This window comes from Camponotus vicinus, unplaced genomic scaffold (assembly GCF_025532165.1).
Source record: "Camponotus vicinus isolate PSW18456_S1 unplaced genomic scaffold, iyCamVici1.0 SCAF_7, whole genome shotgun sequence".
NCBI classification, from domain to species: Eukaryota; Metazoa; Arthropoda; class Insecta; order Hymenoptera; family Formicidae; genus Camponotus; species Camponotus vicinus.
Genome location: NW_028141979.1, coordinates 15,821,347 through 15,843,601, shown reverse-complemented (window position 1 = coordinate 15,843,601; position 22,255 = coordinate 15,821,347). Strand labels below are relative to the sequence as shown.

General features: G+C 35.0%; 1 long non-coding RNA gene across 1 annotated transcript; it reads left to right on the top strand.

Moving 5' to 3' along the window:
• The first annotated feature begins 4,791 nt into the window (after window positions 1-4,791).
• On the top strand, window positions 4,792-5,204 carry LOC145974891 (uncharacterized). The gene is made up of 2 exons (XR_014439840.1): window positions 4,792-4,888; window positions 4,958-5,204. It is a non-coding gene; the product is annotated as an uncharacterized LOC145974891 (long non-coding RNA).
• The last annotated feature ends 17,051 nt before the right edge of the window (window positions 5,205-22,255 follow it).

The window sequence follows — 22,255 nt, the reverse complement described above, 5'->3', positions numbered from 1 at the left end:
ATAGTTGTTTTTAAGAAAAAATATGGAATTGTTAATTGCAAATTACATATTTTTTCTTCGAAACAACTATGTGTTTTCTTTACACCAATTGATTCCTCTCATTATTTTGTACATAAAACTATTAAGGTAAGGTAATCGAAAAATGAATATTTTACAAGATATTTTACGGTTTATGTAAAATTAAGAAATTATTTCAAGCCTCATAACTCAAAAAGTACTTAACGAAAATGTACTTAATTATAGTGTTTTGGAAAGCTCTCGAGATTAGCTACAAGAATGTACAAAAATATATAGGATGTTCCATTTAAAAAAATTGAAGTGACCTTCACGTGACCTTCAAATGACTCTTCAAGGTCAAATCAATGATACCATCTTATGGCCCCCTCGAAACCATACAACTTTTGTCTAAAACATTTTTCTCTATCTTGCTTATTTTTCGAGTTATTTGGCTGCCTAAGTTAAAATGGGTCACCCTGTATATCTTATATTAGCATCTTATTTAAATATTTATGCCAAATTTGTGACAAACCAAGCAGCTATACAAGAAAATCGAAGATTATTTAAAGAATTAGGATATGGACATAGATTGCATTCACATAAGATTATTGGGTAATAATTTTAGAGGATTAGGTGAAATTTATAGAAATAGAAAGGGATATTTTAGATAAACTTCCGAAAACGACCCACGCTCGATTGTCACGAATTTTTATAGAAACACTGTAAATGATGTCAAATGAATGTCCTTAAGCGGATTTTTACCGATACAAACATTTAATGCTAAAAATATTTAGTAATTATTTACTTATACGGACTACCTCTCGATTTCAATAATTTCCCGATTTTAATAAAGTGTTTCATTTGTAACTTTCTATGCAAAGTGAAGTGTATCCCGCATCACAAACACAGGTTGGGTTAGATTATATCTTCTGAAAGTGGAGCCTCCCGCAGGGGGGCGGAACACACTGTCCGCGCATCCCAGGTAACAGAGTGACGTCAAATGACATCTTAATAACGTTTTAATGACGTCATTGTACGTCATTAAGACGTCTGGAGACGTCATCTTGCTACCTGGGATGTACTTTCCAAGATGAAGCAAAGTTCATTTAATCTTGACCTCCATTAGGAGTAAATTTTGCTTCTTCTTAGGAAGTACATGCGTAGGTACAATATGTTGCCCCCCTGCGGGGGGCTCCACTTTCAGAAGATATAACCTAACCCAACCCGTGTTTGTGATGCGGAATACACTTCACTTTGCATAGAAAGTTACAAATCTATGTGAAATTATGCAACAATTGACTTTTCTTTCGATAAATGTATTAATGAACTCTTTGACTATAAAAACATGGACTGCCAGTAACTAAGTTCAGACTTGTAGCCAAGATGTGTCGCGCCGCCATCGACCATTGAGTAATGCAGGAACTAAAATGAATGTTCAAATGTCTGCATGTGTCAATTCAAAGTGAAAAAACACTCGTTTTTTCAAAATAATTCAAGTTTATTTAATAATATAAAAGATATCAAGATGGTTAATTATTGTTTTGTAAATGGTTGCAGATCTATAAATCTAAAATTCCAATGTATGGGTAACTCAAAATTAATCTCAAATATCATATCTTACAATTTTATTTAGTAGAATTAAATATTTATTATTAGTAATTATTAAATTGGTTTTAAATTGGTTTTAAATAGAGATATATTTTGAATATTTTTCCTTTTACAGATTTCCCAGTAAAGAAGAATTTCGCCAGAAATGGATAAATAATTTGATACATTTAAATAAGCAAAATAATGCAAATGCATATACAAAATATAGCAGAATCTGCATTAAACATTTTATGTGCACATTTCTTTAATAATAATATAAAATAAAACAAACTAATCTAATTTTATATTTTTTCGAAAAGTTATATATATTGGATTTCATATACACACAACATACAACAATAGATGCAGTTTAATCGTTCAAATTTCCCGGTCTTTGGTCGATGGGGCGGGGCTTATATCGCAAAGATGTTGTATACACTCGTAGCATTGTTTATGAATGGAAAAAGTGGGGGACTGGCAGTCCTTGTTTCTATAGTCAAAGAATGAACTTATAAAACTTCATTTGTTTATATCTTTTTAATAAACAATGACTGCCGACTAAAACCTCCACAACATTACTCAGAGTGATGATCTTGATAACATATGTGATAACATATTGATAACATATGAGAACATGATAACATATGTGATAACATATTGATAACATATGAGAACATGATAACATATGTGATAACATATTGATAACATATGAGATTCGCTTCGCATGGAAAAGTATATGCGTGGTCACAGCGGGTTCCGCCCCCCTGCGGGGGGCTTCACTATCAAAAAACTAGATACATGGGTTCGGGTTACACCTTGCTTCGCGTGGAAAGTTGCAAACCCATGTGGGACCTCGCTTCGCGTGGAAAAATGTATACGTGGGCACAGTGGATTCCGCCCTCCTTATTTAAATATTTTTAGCAAAAATCGGTAAAAATCCGTTTAAGGACATTCATTTGACATCATTTACAGTGTTTCTACAAAAATTCATTGCAATTGAGCGTGGGTCGTTTTCGGAAGTTCAGCCGATATTTTTCTCTAAATGTTCAGGTAAATTAATGAAAAATATTTATTTAATTAAAAATATGTAATATAATTATAAAAATGTTTATTTAATTTATATTTATTTTTTTCATTATAATATTCTTTGTAAGGATATTGTGGGCCCACAAATGGAATGGAATTTTTGGACCTTGTCCCAGAATGGCCAGGAAGTCAACACGATAATAGAATTTTTCAAAATTCTAGAATTTTCATGCGTTATCAACAACGCGAATTAACAGGGATGATAATTGGAAATTCTGGATATCCTTCTCTCACATTTCTTTCAACATCGTTAAGAAGTCCACAAAACGAAGAAGAACAAAAGTAGAAAAACAAAATTTAATTAATTTTTAAGTTTTTGGTTTCTTTCTACAGTTTTCTTAATTGATTATGTTAGGAATGGGAAAATATATGCTTAAAATTCTTGCAAAATATGTAGAAATAAAAATATATATCCGCAAAATGATTTGCAGTTGATTGAACAGATTTTATATAATAGAATCTACAAATTTTTCTTTTCTTTAACAATAAACCCTGGCGAAAATAAAATGTAAACCGAGCGTTAACAAAGCATGAATTGGAGAGTAAATCTAATGTAACGGAAAAGTAACAGAAGCATAAACGAAGCTATTAAAAGGCGTAAATTGAAACATCAGAACTTAAAGAAAGCGGCTATTAAGTGTTAGAAAAGCGTTAACGAAGCGTCATCAAACTCTCCGACAAGCGTGAACGAAATATCCTTCAAATGTAAACGGAGCGTCATCAAACTCCTTAAGGAACGTAAACGAAACGTTATCGAACTCTCCGACAAACATGAATGAAATATCTAATATAATTTTTAAAGAACGTAAATGAAATGTCATCAAACTTATTGGCGAATACGAATGAAATGTTTATACTCTCTGTATTTATACTGTACCGTTAATATTCTACACTTTACATTTTAAATAGGTAATAAACGGATTATTTTCGTTTATTTGCCAGACATTTACTTGTCCGACTTATAAAATCAATTTAATATCTGAAGCTCTTGTATCGAGATCAGATATTAAATTCAAGTATCTTTAATCTTATTTGTTACTCTTTGTAAACTTTATATAATTCTCATAACTAAACTTAAATACGAGAAAGATAGCGCATCGCACGTCGCGTAGCGGTAAACGAACGAACTAACAGATCCTTGCGTGCTCGCGCGAAACTTTGACGTCCTTAAAAATTTCTTTAAATTTCTTTAAATTGTTAAAGTATGGGAAGTATTTCATACATGTTTTGTGCAGTGTTTAAGCGTTGAAGAAATGTGGATGAAGAGTTTCTAAGTCAATCAATCATTGAAGTGTATAGGAAGGGTATTGGAGTGCTTCGTTCACATTTTATGGAGCGTTTAGGAAATGTAAATGAAGAGTTTCTAAAATGTCAATCATTGAATGTACGGGAAGCGTATTGGAGTGCTTCGTTTACATTTTATGGAGCGTTTAGGAAGTGTAAATGAAGAGTTCCTAAAATGTCAATCATTGAAGTGTGCGGGAAGCGTATTGGAGTGCTTCGTTCACATTTTATGGAGCGTTTAGGAAGTGTAAATGAAGAGTTTCTAAATGTCAATCATTGAAGTGTGTGGGAAGCGTATCGGAGTGCTTCGTTCACATTTTATGGAGCGTTTGGGAAACGTAAAGGAAAACATGAAATATTAAAGCGTAAGGGAAGCGTAACGGAATGCTTCGTATACACTTTATGGAGCGTTCGAGAAATATGCACGAAGATTTAAAATCGCGAAGAGTTAATGGGAAGTCAATGAAGCTTCTAAGAAGCGTTTATTCTGTTCGTTTACGCTTCTTTGACACTTCGAGAAGCGTTTAATTTTCACCAGGGAAATAAGTAACTGTAAAATTAATGTTATAATTTATCTTTTTAACTTCTTTTTATGCTTTTACTACGTTAATTTTATGTTTATTTATTGATTGTTAAAGCAAAAGTTTTTTGCAAACTATTTTACATATTTGCTGATTGATTGCAAATATTATATTATATATTTTTATTTGAATGTATTTTTAAAAATTTTAAACATGTATACATTTTCACTTCTAATGTCATCGATGAAAAAGTTGCGAAAAATTATTTTATACAAAATTTATCTACAATACAAACATTTTTATTGCAGATATGATTCATTCAAGAACGCGAATGGTTGTTGAGAAAACATTCGGAGTGTGGAAAAGACGATTTCTTTGTTTATCAAGAGGATTATCTTTAAAACTTGTTACATGTACTGAAGTCATATCAGCTTGCGCAGTTTTACATAATTTATCATAACGTTCTAAAGATATTCTTCCAGAGGAAGCAGAACCTGATGCAATAATCGAAAATGAGGAGGTGCATTATAATGAATCTCATTGGCAGCCAGGAGATGGTTTTATTATTAGACAAAACATAGTTCGACAATTATTTCACTAACTTTAATTTAATAATAATTTTACTTTTATTTTTCTTTTATATTAGATAGTATATTAGATAGTATTATTCACCAAACTTTAAAAAATGTTAACAAAAATAAATGTAACGAAAATAAAAACATAAGATAATATGATGTGATAACAATTTGTTACCTTAACTTAATTAATAACACTTAATAGTTATATTATTAAATTATAATAGTTATATAATTGTTATAGAACACTTATTTCTATTCATTATCATCTGAGACATAAAGTTCTCCCCTAGAATTTAAAAAAATTTTAAATTATTTTAAAATAATTGTTTTTTTTAATTAAAAGAGAAGTCATTACTTACATTTCTTTTTCACATACTAATGTTATTCTTTCAGTTTTCTGTTATTTTAAATTGGAACATGAATTAACATCTTTTCGTTTGTTTGCTTTAAAATCTAGTAAAGGCCAATTTTCTTTTTTAACAGTATATATACAGGGTGATTCAAAACAAACTGATGTCTTTGAAATATGATATTCTTGAACGAATTCTAAGACTATTTTTCCTCTTGAAAAATTTTGTCCAAAGCTTAATTTTTGAGTTATAATAGAAAATAGTTGGCTACTCACGAGTCCGATACAACGGGCAGGCAGGGACGGCGCAACGCATCACGAGACAAATGCTCTCCCGTTTCCCCAGACAGTCAATTTTATTGCACAATATTTTATCCTTTGAAGTGTATTAAATTATTATTGCAGTTTCTACACAATATTTAACAATATTATTACCGTCTGGGAGGGTTATAACGTAACGCTTAAGAATAAAATATTCAAACGCGAAATTACATAAAGTAACAAATAAACTAGAAATGGACGAATAAAAAACGAAATAGTAATCACAATTTGATTAAATATTCTTATCTTTAAGAAAACTGACGAATTTTATTTTTTTCTGGGGATCGAAAATATGTTAGACAATGTCCAAATTAGTATATTAAGACGACTGAGAGCCTGCGTTGAGATGGACGGAGGCCACTTCGAACATCTTTTATAAAAACGATGCAAATCCGCCCTTTTCAGGGCGACAAAATTATTTTTCGTTCAACATTCTTAAACGCAAAATAATAAATAAAGAATAAAATAATTGAGAGAGAGAGAGAGAGAGAAAGAGAGGAATGGGGACTTCTAATCGCTATTTATAGTGTAATTTTATGTCTTAATTTGTGCGGAAGTAAATATTTGCAAGTAATAATAAAGATTATTAAAATAGTAATATTTTTATTGTGTAAAGTCAAGTGAAATTTAGAAGCTGTTATTTATAAGATAAACGATCCCCGGAAAGAAATAAAATTCGTCAGTTTTCTTAAAGATAAGAATATTTAATCAAATTGCGATTACTATTTTGTTTTTCATTCGTCCATTTTCAGTTTATTTGTTACTTTATGTAATTTCACGTTTGAATATTTTATTCTTAAGCGTTACGTTATAACCCTCCCAGACGGTAATAATATTGTTAAATATTGTTTAGAAACTGCAATAATAATTTAATACACTTCAAAGGATCAAATATTGTGCAATAAAATTGACTGTCTGGGAAAACGGGAGAGCATTTGTCTCGTGACGCGTTGCGCCGTCCCTGCCTGCCCGTTGTATCGGACTCGTGAGTAGCCAACTATTTTCTATTATAACTCAAAAATTAAGCTTTGGACAAAATTTTTCAAGAGGATAAATAGTCTTAGAATTCGTTCAAAAATATCATATTTCAAAGACATCAGATTGTTTTGAATCACCCTGTATACAGTGTGTCCCATTTTAAATAACGACCTCAAATATCTCCCGAATAATACGTTTTACAGTAAAATGTTTCAGACAAAAGTTGTATGGTTTCGAGGAGGCCATAAGATGGTACCATTGGTATGACCTGGAAGAGTCATTTGAAGGTCACGTGAAGGTCACTTAAATTTTTTTAAATGGAACATCCTATATATTTTTGCACATTCTTGTAGCTCATCTCGAGAGCTTTCCAAAACACTATAATTAAGTTAGTTGTCATTAAGTACTTTCCGAGTTATGAGGCTTGAAATAATTTCTTAATTTTACATATACCGTAAAATATCTTGTAAAATATTCATTTTTCGATTATCTTACCTTAATACTTTTATGTACAAAATAATGAGAGGAATCAATTGATGTAAAGAAAACACATAATTGTTTCGAAAGAAAAAATGTAATTTGCAATTAACAATTACATTTTTTTTCGAAATAATTATGTGTTTTCTTTACACCAATTGAATCCTCTCATTATTTTGTACATAAAAGTATTAAGGTAAGATAATCGAAAACTGAATATTTTACAAGATATTTTACGGTTCATGTAAAATTGAGAAATGATTTCAAGCCTCATAACTCGGTAAGTACTTAATGAAAACTAACTTAATTATAGTGTTTTGGAAAGCTCTCGAGATGAGCTACAAGAACGTGTAAAAATATATAAGGTATCCCATTTAAAAAAATTGAAATGACCTTCACGTGACCTTCAAATGACTCTTCAAGGTCAAACCAATGGTACCTTCTTATGGCTCCCTCGAAACCATACAACTTTTGTCTGAAACATTTTTCTGTAAAACGTATTATTCGGGAGATATTTGAGGTCTTATTTAAAATGGGACATCTTGTATATACATGGTGTCCCATTTTAAAAGTTCCACCCTCATAACTTTTCAGGATCAACGTTTGAAGGAAAACCACTCCGATGAAAATTGTAGGGAACAAAGGGGGCTATCTAGTAGTGACCTTGGATTCGACATTAAAGGTCATTTTCAAGGTCATTTGAAGGTCAACTTCCGTTTTTTAAATGGAACCCCTATTTTTTATTACTTATTCTTGTAGCTTATCTCGAGAGCTTTCCAAAACACTATAATAAAGTATTTCTTCATTGAGTACTTTTCGAGTTATGAGGCTTGAAATAATTTCTTAATTTTATATAAACCATAATATATCTAGTAAAATATTCATTTTTCGATTATCTTACCTTAATTTACTTCGATTATCTTACCTTAATTTACATAACTTACTTTTATGTACAAAATAATGAGAGGAATCAATTGGTATAAAGAAAACATACAGTTGTTTTTAAGAAAAAATATGGAATTGTTAATTGCAAATTACATATTTTTTCTTAAAAACAACTATGTTTTTTCTTTACACCAATTGATTCCTCTCATTATTTTGTACATAAAAGTATTAAGGTCAGAAAATCGAAAAATGAATATTTTACTAGATATTTTATGGTTTATATAAAATTTAGAAATTATTTCAAGCCTCATAACTCGAAATGTATGTGGCGAAGCGTGGCACAGTAGATAGCGCACTAGTCTACAAAGCCAAAGGCCCTGGGTTCGATTCCCGATAGAACCGAATAATTGTATACGCTCGCTCCTCTCTCGGAAGGCACTGGCAAACCACCGAGAAATCTTGCCAAGAGAATCTCTCTATTTTCAGCCGTTCGGAATCGGCATTAAACTGTAGGTCCCATATACGTGTGATAATCTGGTGCGCAACACAGGTATATGAAAGAGAGAGATCACTATGTTTTTGTTCGAAATCGAACAAAAAGACTAAGAAGAAGAACTCGAAAAGTACTCAATGAAGAAATACTTTATTATAATGTTTTGGAAAGCTCTCGAGATAAGCTACAAGAATAAGTAATAAAAAATATGGGGTCCCATTTAAAAAGCGGAAGTTGACCTTCAAATGACCTTGAAAATGACCTTTAATGTCGAATCCGAGGTCACTATTAGATAGCCCCCTTTGTTCTCTACAACTTTTATCCGAGTCGTTTTCCTTCAAACGTTGATCCTGAAAAGTTATGTGGGTGGAACTTTTAAAATGGGACACCCTGTATATACATGAGCGCACTATATAAGTATATAAGTATGTAATATAAAAACATATAAGATTGTTTTAATTAAATGTAATGCCCCGTTAAAAAATTTTTCATATATATCTTTATATACAGGGTGTTCAAAAAGTCCCGGACTGGTTGAATATTTCATAAACTATGCACTTTAGAAAGAAATGTTTCACACAAAAGTTGTATGGCTTGAAGGGGGCCATAAGATGGCGTCATTGGTTTGACCTTGAAAAGTCGTTTGAAGGTCACGTGAAGGTCACCTTGAATTTCTTAAGTGGAACCCCCTATTTTTTGTTACTTATTCTTGTAGCTTATCTCGAGAGCTTTCCAAAACACTAAAATAAAGTATTTCTTCATTGAGTACTTTTCGAGTTATGAGGCTTCCCCGGTCCGGGACTTTTTGAACACCCTGTATAATCATATATAACAATATAAAATTATATATAATTATACATAACTTTTACAGAATTTTATCTATTTCTATATAATTTTATATTGTTATATATAAATTATATATAAAGATAATATAAAATTTTTTTATCGAAGCATTACGCATTTAATAAAACAGTCTTATATTTTTTTATATTACATATACTTACATTACAGTGCGCGCATGTATATATATCTAATATATATATACATGTGTATAATATTTTTTACCGGGGCATATCTTATTATAAAATATATAATTGATGAATAAAATATACAGAATTATTTTATAAAACATATATAATTCATTATTTTTATGCATTTGTACAATTTAATAATAATAAAAGCGTCTTCCTTTATTTTTTTTTATTTTTATACTCATTTTCAAATAGTTGAGAAGATACACTACTCATATCTGAAAAGGTCGTATGTTTCATTACTTAATATTTTAAATTTTTTAAATACTTGCATTACAGTTTCAAGTTTTCTTTCTTTTCGATTGCTTTTTTTTTGTAAATGTAAGAGCACGTGGTTTTGGTTAGCGTGAAATATAAGATTAGGTTTAACATACTCCTCTGAGAAATGCAGAACTTTATTATTAAACTTATTTGAGCTTATAATTAGTATTATATATAAACTTTAGTCTTTGGTAACTCTTTGGTTCTTTATGTTAGACTTTTATGTTAGACATTGTGACCAACCTCATAACACAAAAAGAAACTGTGATTACAAAAGAAATTTTTACATATATCCAACACTTCCCCTTAAAAATTAAAAAAAAAAAGAATAAAAGGCAAACGAGACACAAATTTATGAAAATGAACCTAATAACTCTATGCATTTATAATGCTTATTTAAGGGTAGTGCCTTAGTAAATATATCAGCAATCATCTCTGCGCTACATAAATAGTCCAATCTTATTATGATTCCTTAAGGCCTCACGCACAAAATGATGCCTGACATCAATATGTTTCGTCCTTCCATGATAAACTGGATTCTTTGCTAACTCTTGTGCGCTAGCACTATCATTGTAGATTGTCAGCTTGGAGAGCTTCTTTAATCCAATTTTTGTCAAAAATCTCTGTAGGTAGATGGCCTCCTTGGTAGCTTCTGTTAGACCCATATACTCTGCTTCAGTGGAAGAGAGTGCAACAGTCCGCTGTTTTCTCGACTTCCATGTAATTGAAGCATGACTGAGAAAGAAAACAAATCCTGTATATGAACGTCGATCATTTATACAGTTACCCCAATCAGAATCCACATAGCCCTTAAGGCTTTCTTGACTTGGCCTGTAAATCAATGACATCTCCAATGTTCCTTTGAGATATCGTAAGACCCTCTTTGCTGCAGTCCAATGTTCTGGTCCATAATAACTGTTGAACTGACTTAAGTAACTTACCGCATAGGCGATATCTGGCCGTGTGCTCACTGCCAAATACATTAAACATCCAATTAACTCACGATAAGGAATATCCAAAGCCTCTGGATGATTTTCTTGTTTGGATAACTTCAAACTCGCCTCCATCGGAGTTTTTGCTGGGTTTGCATCCTTCATGTTAAATCTAATAATTAAGTCTTTAATATATCCTTTTTGGTTTAGAACAATACTGTTATTCTTCCTAGAAAATTCAATTCCTAGACAATACTTTATTTCTCCCAAATCTTTGATTTTAAGTACTTGACTTAGATGATCCTTGAAGTCTTGTATTTTACTCAAATCCTTTGATGCTACTATTATATCATCGACATATGTAAATATTAAAATAATGTCTTCCCCTTGACCTTTATGATACACAAGGGTCCGCACTTGAGGGTAGTGCTCCATATTTTCTTAGCTCCTTATCAAATTTTGTATGCCATTCACGACCGGCTTGCTTTAAATCATATAAGGCTTTTCGGAGTTTACATACCTTATCTCCTGACTTTAATTCTTTTAGCATATTAAGAGCCTTCCTCTTGATGTGACTTTCTTTTTCTTCGTTGTTGATTAACTTTTGTAAGACATTATCTAATCGCTCTGGGACCTCCATATATATATCTTCCGTGATGGGGCTATTTAAGAATGCTGTTGTAACATCACACTGATGAATATGCATTTTATAATGCGCTGCAATGGCTACTAAAAACCTTACAGAACTTAGTCTTGCGACAGGTGCAAAGGTTTCATTGAAGTCCATCCCGGGCTTTTGACTAAATCCACGTGCAACGATTCTTGCTTTACGCCTTTCTATGTGTCCATCCGGTTGACATTTGTTGGTTAAAACCATACGACTTCCAACAATGTTTTTGTCTTTTGGTCTGTCAACTAGCCCCCAGGCATCATTTTCTATAATAGACCTTAACTCTGTTGCCATGGCGGAATACCATTCATCGACGTCCGGTCCTTTTATTGCTTCCTTTATAGAGACTTCTGCAAGCATTCCTGATTCCTCGGATACAATCATATTATAACTCTTCTTTGGTCGTCCTCTTATTCCTGTTCTGACGATCCTTGGTCGGCCTGGACCTCTTCTTAAAGAAATATTTTCTTGGTAGTCTATGGATTCATCATCCTCTTCATGGTCACAGTCCTCTTCTATCATGATTTCTGAGTTATTTACGTCGTATTGCTTTGGCATCTCTTTAATTTCAAGTGGTACTATGCATTCCGACTGACTTTCCTGAGAATCTCTACGTTCTAAAATTTTGTAATTATCATAATAAGACTTTTCCAAAAACTTTACATCTCTACTTATACTTATCTTGTCCGTATTTGGATCCAATAGACGAAAACCTTTTGCATCGGCAATACACATAAATCTTAATTCTTTAGCTTTATTGTCCCATTTCTTTCTTAATTCCTTTGGGACGTGTACATATACTTTCGATCCAAAGACAATCATGTCCTCTAAATTCGGTGTCTCATTGCACCATCTTTTTAATGGAGTAGTACCTGTTGCCTTAGTTATAATACGATTCTGTAGATAATTTGCTGTATTGATAGCCTCACCCCAGTACTTATTGGGTAATTTTGCTTCGATGAGTAAACATCTCGCCATTTCAACCAGTGACCTGTTTTTCCTTTCTGCGACTCCATTTTGTTCTGGAGTATAGGTTACTGTATACTGTACTTTGATACCTTCTTCCTTGAACAACTCTTGGAGTCTTTGATTAACATACTCCTTTCCTCTATCTGAGTGAATGACTTTTGGTACGGCCTTGAACTTCGTTTTAACTGCCTTTATATACTCTCGAATTTTATCCGGCACCTCCGATTTATGTCCAATGAGGTATACCATCGTGTATCGACTGTAATCATCAATCATAGTTAATATGTATCGTTTCTTACCTGGTGTCATTGTTTGCATAGGACCACAAACATCTGTATGAACGATATCTAAAATTTCTTCTGATCGATGCTGTGAAGACTTGGAAAAGGAGTTCCTGGTCATTTTTCCTTTGAGGCATGTTTCACATACTTCTCTGATACCGCAATCCTTTATATGCACACCTTTAATCTCTCCTTTATTTATCATATCCTTAATTGTTTTGGGATCTCTGTGTCCTAGTCTTCTGTGCCATTGATGCTGACAATTTTTATCATGTACTTGCGCAACGGAGAGAACCTTATTGTCATTCTTTAGCTTGTACAAATTTCCGTAAATATCACCTACTGCAACACTTTGGCCTTCATACATAATATTGCATGTTGTATCTTCAGAAATGACTTTCAATCCTTTTTCGGTTAATTTCTTAACTGATAATAAACTTTCTCTTAGATCTGGTACGAACAATACATCTTTGACATTAACGCTGGTGTGTTTTCCTTTGTCATTTTGACAAGTAATGCTTCCTCCACCAATACCATGAACCTTGAGATATCTGCTACTTTTACTTCGTCAGTATCACAGCTATAAATATCTTTGAAGAAGCCTTTATTGTTTGTCATATGACTGGTGGCACCGGAATCTACATACCATCCTTGATAGTTCGTCACTTTATTGTCATCAGTTACACCGAAACAGAAATCTGATCCTTGATTTTTATTTGAGACTGTATTTGCTTTCTCCTTATTTTCCTTCCATCGTTTATACTTTGTACAATCCTTCTTCATATGACCTTGTTTCTTGCAAAAGAAACAGCTAAATTCTTTAGATTTCTGTACCTGCTTCTGCTGCGTAGCATGTTTGTGAGATATTTTAAGAGCTGTATCCTCACTTTTATTTTCATAACCTCTTATGTCCCTGCGCCTTCTATCTTCATCTATGAGTTTTCCTTTTACCAATTGCAAGGTTAGTTCATCCTCCGCTCTGGTCTCTAGCGCTGTGACGAGCGTACTATACGACTCGGGGAGACTGGCTAAAAGCATAGCGATTATTAATTTTTCTTTTAATACCTCTCCTAATGCAGCTAACTCGTCCACCATATTCAATGTTCGATTTATGTGCGTCTCCATGTCACCACTTTCCTCAAGTCTCATATTGCATAACCTCTTCAATAAATATACTTGATTCGTGAGTGATGCCTTCTGATGATAAGACTTTAACGCGTGCCACGCTTCCCGCGCGGATACGGCGTCCCTTATATGCCGCAACTGGTCGTCCTCCACCAACAAGCTTATTGTAGCTTTTGCTTGTCTATCCGCCTTCAACCACTTCTCATCAGGATTATCTGGTTTTATTTCGTTTACCGTATGCCATAACTCGTCCTTTATTAGCAGTAGCTCGACTTTATATTTCCAGATCTGATAGTTTCCGTTATTCAGCTTTACAATCGAAAAGCGAGAATCTGCCATCTTTCTTTTTACACGAGGTCTGAGCCCATAACCTGTTAGAGCACGTGGTTTTGGTTAGCGTGAAATATAAGATTAGGTTTAACACACTCCTCTGAGAAATGCAGAACTTTATTATTAAACTTATTTGAGCTTATAATTAGTATTATATATAAACTTTAGTCTTTGGTAACTCTTTGGTTCTTTATGTTAGACTTTTAATACATAAGCGACAAGCACACGTTTGCACACGTCGACGCATGGAAGGAGACAAAAGCAAAAGGGACGCGCGGTAAGCGTGGCGGCAGCGCCAGCCAGACATTGTGACCAACCTCATATAATACAAAAAGAAACTGTGATTACAAAAGAAATTTTTACATATATCCAACAGTAAATATAGAAATTTATTTTTTTCCACAGAGAGTTTTTCCTTCAAAGCATTTTTCTCCTTTTCTATTAAAATTTTAAACATGTCTGCTTGATTATTTAATTTCTCTTCATAACTTTGTGTCAATGATTTTATTGTAACTTTAAGTTTTTTATTTTCCTCTTCTAATTTACGATACTTATTTATATCTGTTCCTTCTAATGGTTCCATAGCTTTACGTTTTTCGACTATTGTACTATCTGTGTTTGTCATAACATTACTAGTATTGGAAATAAGTTTTGCTTTATTCAATTCAGATGTACCGATATTACATACAAAATCTATGAAAATAAAATAAATAATCATCATAATATTTTCTTATTTTAATCTAATGACTTTCTATTTATATATATACTTTAATTTATATATGTATATACAGGGTGAGCCATTTTAATTAACGCACGCAATTATTTCGGAAACAAAGCATTTTAGAGAAAAATGTTTCAGACAAAAGTTGTTTGGTTTCGAGGGGGCCATAAGATGGTATCATTGGTTTGACCTTGAAGAGTTATTTGAAGGTCACATGAAGGTCACCTTCAATTTCTTAAATGGAACCTACTATTTGTCATTGCATATTCTTGTAGCTTATCTCGATAGCTTTCCAAAACACTATAATTAAGTACCTTTTCGTTAAGTACTTTTTGAGTTATGAGGCTTGAAATAATTTCTTAATTTTACATAAACCGTAAAATATCTTGTAAAATATTCATTTTTCGATTATCTTACCTTAATACTTTTACGTACAAAATAATGAGAGGAATCAACTGGTGTAAAAAAAACACATAGTTGTTTTGAAGAAAAAATATGTAATTTGCAATTAACAATTCCATATTTTTTCTTAAAAACAACTATATATAAGATTGCATCAGATTTGAACATTTTATTTGATGCAAATCACTACTACAGTGATTGAGCCAAATAGGCCTATGAAGATACGTGACTTCATCCGTGTTATCTCAGAAGGGGGGCATTTCCGGATCCATGTTTAAATAGACATTTTGCTTTGTTTTGATACGTAGCATCTATGGTTAAAGTTTGACGAGACCTTTTAGGAACACCCTGTATATAATCTTTTTACCTGTTCGCAATGTTGGATTCTCTACGTTACTGTCTGCATATACATTACTGTCTGCATATAAATCTAAAGCATCTAAAGAAAGAGAAATATGTTTTACCCATAATTTAATTTTAATATTTATGTAATTAATTATGCTATATACCCAATAAGCAATTTGCGCGCAAATTGCCAGCAAATTGACGACAAATTTGATCAAAACTTGGCAGCAAATTGGCATCAACTATGTCCGCAATACGCTCGTGTTTTGCTGGCAAATCTTGCTGACAAAACCTGAGAGCAAATTGATGGCAAATCCCGAGCAAAGCTTGCTAATGCTTGACGTCAAATTGTTGGCAAATTGTGAGCAAACCTTGACATTCCGAAGCCATTTTATGGATATTTAATTTTTAGTTTCTAATTTTTTCTCTTCAAATAATTGAAATTATTCATACGTAGAAAAAACTTTATTTTATTTTATAAATATAATATTGTATCATATACAAGTTTTTTATATTCAAATACACATATCCCTAACAGCACATGTAGATACTGAGAACTTGTATGTATTATATGTATATATATTCATATAGTATATCATATAGTATATTCATATATGTAATAGAAATATTTTTAATAAATGCAGTAAACGCAGACACACTATTTCTCATTTTAATTTCAAATAATCTGTTTAATATTCTGAATCCCAACAAGGAATCCAGATTACTAAACAAATGAAAAATTTTAAATTAAGTCAGTTTATTATAAATTAAACTGACTAAAAAGAAAAAAAAAAGAAACTTTGGAACTCATGTTAGTACCAGTCCTTTATGTCCATTTCATCAAAAATTAAGTACGAGTTTGGTGGCGCGCGTAGCGGCAAAATGAAGAAACACATGCAATATTATAGAGTATCCTGAAAATATACGAGAAAGAATATACTAATACGAGATATTCAAAGTATATTTTAAGAATATATGAAAAATAATATGCAATAAGAGATGTTATAGGAATATTCTCAGTATATTACATCTGTAACGCATATTTACAGTATGAGTATAGAATATTCGAATGATATCATGTGCTGTGTGGATATATATATATATATATATATATATATATATATATATATATATATATATATTGTTACGTCCCTGGTTCGGGTCGCGGTCGAGTCCGTCGTGGAACGAGAAGAAGTCCGTTGTCAAGAGGTTGTTGACAGCGGCGGCTGTCATTTTAGTCTGGAGCCAGCTGTCAGGCTGTGTCGACGCGTTTCTCTTACGAGTCGATCCGTGTTATTATTATTGTGTATTTACGTTCTGAGTTACCATTTGTGTTGTAATTGTGCAGTGCATTAAAGTTCATTAGTTTCCTTAAGTGCTTGTTTATTTAGCGCGTCCCGCGAGCGGCCGATCTCTTTACCGCGCGACTTCGATATCTATCGAAGTCCCCGCCCCGGGCGTAACATTTTGGGGGCTCGTCCGGGATCGACGGGATACTGAAGGATCAATCAGGACGTGATTTTGCCAACTTTGTGAGGACGCTGAATTTAGAATGTCGACGACAAACATCGGGCAACAGGATCCCACGGGCGTCTCTACACGAAAGAGGATACGAGCCGCGACTCCCAGCCCGTCGGCAGAGACGATCACTCTTCAGGCGGCGATGCGAGAGATCCGGAAGCTGCGAGAGGAACGCTTGCAGATGCGAGCCGAATTTGAGGCGCAGCTCCGGGAGCGAGACAGCGAGCTCCGACGTCTAGAGGGGAGATTACGACAGGACCAACAGCTAAGTTCTTCTTATAATAGTCCGCGATTAGAAAATTCGAATCTCGGCTTGGGCCTAAAATTAAAAACCGATAATTATGACGGGAGTGTCCCCTTGCGTGAGTTTCTCACTCAATTCGTTTTGATAGCGCGGGCAAATAACTGGAGCGATTCTCAGAAAACCGTGGCCTTGGCTGCTTGTTCGAGGGGAAAGGCACGTTCAATTTTGGATGGGATTTTTGAAATAGAGAATCTGAAATTCGACGAGCTGAAATCAAAGTTAGAGTTGCGTTTCGGGGAGGGGCATTTGGCCCAGACTTACTATACCCAGTTTACCAACAGAAAACAAAAGAGTTCGGAAGATTTGGCCACTTTGGGTGCAGATCTGGAGAGGCTTTCGCGTCTTGCTTACCCTGAGTGTTCTCACGAAGTGAGGGATAAGATCGCTTGTGCCCAGTTTATAGCTGCGCTATTGGACGGTTTCCTGAGAAGAACTCTTCAGTTAGAGAATATCACTTCTTTAAAAATCGCGGTGGAAAGAGCGATGGCTGTAAACGTCATTCAGGAGAATAGTTTTACGAGGAATAAATTCAATCAATTCAATCAAAGTAACGAAAACAATAAATTTAACAATAAACTTAACAAAATTAACAAATTTAGCAAGAATAATAGATTTACGGGCAGAGTGAGGAGAATAAAAAGAAGGAAGGGGAAGGAAATAAAGAAAGGTTTTCAAATTATAAAGACAAAAAGAGTAAATTCCATCTACAGAAGAAAGAGTGTTGGCAATGTGGCGCGGAGGGGCACTTCCGGTCAGAATGCCCGTCTTTGACGGGAAACAAGGTTTAGTCGAACTTTATGGGGCAGGTTCGACTAAAATGGCCAATGCCCCAGAAATTGAACAATGTTTTAGGATAAGTAGACCTAAGAAAAGCTCTTTTGTTTACAAAGGTTTTCTTGATTGGAAGAATTGCTTATTTAAAATAGACACGGGCTCCGACGTTTCTGTTGCAAGTGAGAGAATGATTAAGGGGCCGAAGCGTCGTTTTGAGGTCAAAAATTGTTTCCTTAAATATCCGACTGGAGAGACCATTCCAGTCAAATATAAGGTTATCGTTGAGATCGAATTAGGGAAGTATCGTTTGGAAATCCCGATGTTGGTGGCAAACATTTCTGACGAATGTATATTAGGGTCGGATTTTCTTGAGAAGTTGGGACTAGATAGGGTCATCGAGTCAGAATTCGGGAAACCCCAGAAAAGGGATGAAATGGAATTTCCTTGTTTCCGAATTTCGGAAGGAAAAGTCCCCCTTTCTCTGCAAATGTTTTTCGAAGAAAACTCTAAAAATCTGTCTTGTTTTCAGAAAGATATTTTCGCCGATTTCCTAGTGGAGTTTCAGGATGTGTTCTCAGAAAATTTAATCGCAGGGAATTGTGAGATCTTGGAGCATTCGATTAACGTGGGAGATTCGGAACCTATAAAGCAGGCTCCTCGAAGAATCCCGTTACACCTTAGGGAGGAGGTCGAGCGTATCATCCAAGAGATGAGGCAACGGGGAGTCATTGAAGAATCTCGGAGCCCATGGGTGTCCCCTGTAGTCTTGGTGAGAAAGAAGGATGGCTCGCTTAGATTCTGCGTAGATTACAGGAAGTTGAATGCGGTTACGGTAAAAGACTCATATCCTTTGCCTCGTATTGAAGATATTCTAGATCAATTATCAGGGAATTCTTGGTTCTCCACTCTTGATTTAAAGAATGGGTATTGGCAAACGAAGGTAAGCCCGGAGGACAAGGAAAAGACGGCTTTTTCTATAGGTAATGGGTTGTGGCAGTTTAGGGTCATGCCTTTCGGCCTTTGCAATGCTCCAGCAACTTTTGAGCGGCTGATGGAGAAAGTTTTACGAGATCTCCTATCGAAAGTTTGTTTGGTTTATCTAGATGATGTTATTGTTTTTGGCAGGACATTTGAAGAGGAGATGTCTAATCTTAGAAAGGTTTTTCTTCGCTTGCGTTCGGCAAATTTGAAAATTAATCCCCAAAAATGTTCTCTGTTTGGAAGGGAAGTGAAATATTTGGGACATATCGTCTCTGAGCAAGGAATTTCCACGGATCCTGAGAAAATCTCCGCTGTAAAGGATTGGCCGATTCCTCAGAATAGGAAGCAGCTTCGTAGTTTTCTTGGGTTTTGTTCCTATTACAGGAAGTTTATTAAAGGTTTCTCGTTAATGGCTAAACCTTTGTTTTCCCTTACGGAGCATCAGGTAAAATTCGAATGGTCTTCTTCTTGCCAAAAAGCATTTCAAGAATTGAAGCAGAAGTTGATTTCTTCACCGATCTTATCCTTTCCCAAGGAGCAAGGACAATTTATCTTAGATACGGATGCTTCCAATCACGGTGTAGGGGCGGTCCTGTCACAAGTCCAAGACGGCGCAGAAAAGGTTATTGCTTACTATAGTCGAGTGTTAAATAAAGCTGAAAGGAATTATTGTATTACACGACGAGAATTGTTGGCTATTGTGGCCTCTTTAAAATCTTTCCACCATTATTTGTATGGGAGAAAGTTCAAGATTCGGACGGATCATATTTCCCTTAAATGGTTGATGTCTTTCAGAGATTTGGAAGGGCAACTAGCTCGGTGGTTGGAAAGATTACAGCAATACGAGTTTGAGATAGTCCATCGTAAGGGTCATCTTCACCAGAATGCTGATGGATTGTCAAGGCGCCCTTGTTCTGTATTCGGTTGTTCGTATTGCGCGAAGGTGGAATTGAAGGAAAGTTCTTTTGCTCGAATAATTTTGGGAGGCGAGGATCTTGAGGAGTGGCGGAGAAGGCAAGAAGGGGATCCTACCATTGTTTTGTTTTTGCGAGGAAAAGAACTTAGGGTACGCCCCAGTTGGCAGGAGGTAAAACATGACGTTTCTGCGAAAATTTATTGGACTTATTGGGATGCGTTAATTTTAAGGGAGGGAATCTTATTCAAGAAATGGGAGTCTCCGAATTTCAAATCTGAGATTTTTCAGATAGTCGTTCCCAGGAATTTCATCAAACAGATTATGGAGGAGGCTCATGATTCCGTTTCTGGAGGCCATTTTGGAGTGAACAAAACATTGGGGAAAATCCGTAGACGGTTTTATTGGGCTACTTGTAAGAATGATGTGGAAGATTGGTGTCGTTCCTGCAGAGTCTGCGTGGAAAGGCCCATCGGGTAAGGGGAGATCTCCTTTGCAAGTTTACGATTCGGGTTCTCCTTTCGAGAGAGTTCAGATGGATATACTGGGCCCTCTTCCGATGACTGCAGCAGGAAATCGCTATTTACTACTGGTCATCGATTGTTTCACTAAATGGGTTGAAGCCTTCCCTTTGAAGAATATTAGAGCTTCTACAATAGCGGATGTTTTTGTGAAGCAGTTTATTTCCCGCCACGGAGTCCCCTTAGAAGGCCACACAGATCAAGGGAAAAATTTCGAATCGAATATTTTTCAGGGAATAATGCACCTTTTGGGAATTAAGAAAACTAGGACGACTGCTTTGCATCCACAATCAGATGGTCAGATCGAGCGTCATCATCAAACAATTTTGAATTATTTGGCTAAATTTGTTGCGGAGGATCAGAAGGACTGGGATAATTGGGTTCCCATGTATTTGTTAGCTTATCGTTCTTCCAAACATGAGGCGACGGGGGCCTCTCCTGCGGAACTTTGTTTCGCACGCGATTTACGGTTGCCTTTGGATTTATTACGGGGAAGCCCTCCAGAGAGAGGGGAGGAAGATTCTTCTGAAGGCTACGTTCAAAGACTGAAGAAGAGATTAAATGACGTACATAGTGAAGCTAGGCGGCATCTGAATCTTCAATCTCTTCGTTCCAAAATTCGTTATGATCAAAGGGCTAGGAAAGTTAATTTTAATATTGGTCAAAAGGTTTGGTTCTATAATCCTCGTAGGGTAAGGGCAAAATCTCCTAAATTGCAAAGTAATTGGGAGGGACCTTATGAAATAGTTAGAAAGCTTAGTGATGTTGTCTTCGGAATAAGGAAGTCGAATAGACACAGATGTAAGGTGATTCATTCCGATAGGTTGGCCCCTTTTCACGAACAAAGTTTTGGGAGGAGTTTTCGGGAGCCCGCTATTTAATAAGAATTAATTTTAGAAAAGCTAAGTTTTCTGCTCTTTTTTTTTAAATTCTTTCAGAAGCTCGACAAAGAAGGTGAAATAAAAGTGAAAGTTGAAGAAACTGAAGTTAGAGCGGAACCGAAAGGGATCTAAGCTGCCTCACCCACGGTTTTTGACCCGTGGTTTTCCCGTGGGTCTTCGGGCGAATGCCGAGGCAGGGGCCTGAGGAGTTCTCTTGGGAGAACGGAGGGTCCACGGGAAGATACCCCCCTCTTGCCTGAAGATTTTTCTCTAAGGAGAAAATCAGTGAAGTCGTTGGAATCTGCGAAGTCGTTTGATCCCAAGAAGACGTGTGGTTCGGTAACCTGCAACAGCAGTTCAGGGAGAACATGGAGACACGTCGGGAGCTGAAATACGACGAGATTCCTTTGAAGACTTACCACAACGTGATTGTCGGGACGACAATCTTTCGAGAGGGGAGCAAGTGTTACGTCCCTGGTTCGGGTCGCGGTCGAGTCCGTCGTGGAACGAGAAGAAGTCCGTTGTCAAGAGGTTGTTGACAGCGGCGGCTGTCATTTTAGTCTGGAGCCAGGCTGTGTCGACGCGTTTCTCTTACGAGTCGATCCGTGTTATTATTATTGTGTATTTACGTTCTGAGTTACCGTTTGTGTTGTAATTGTGCAGTGCATTAAAGTTCATTAGTTTCCTTAAGTGCTTGTTTATTTAGCGCGTCCGCGAGCGGCCGATCTCTTTACCGC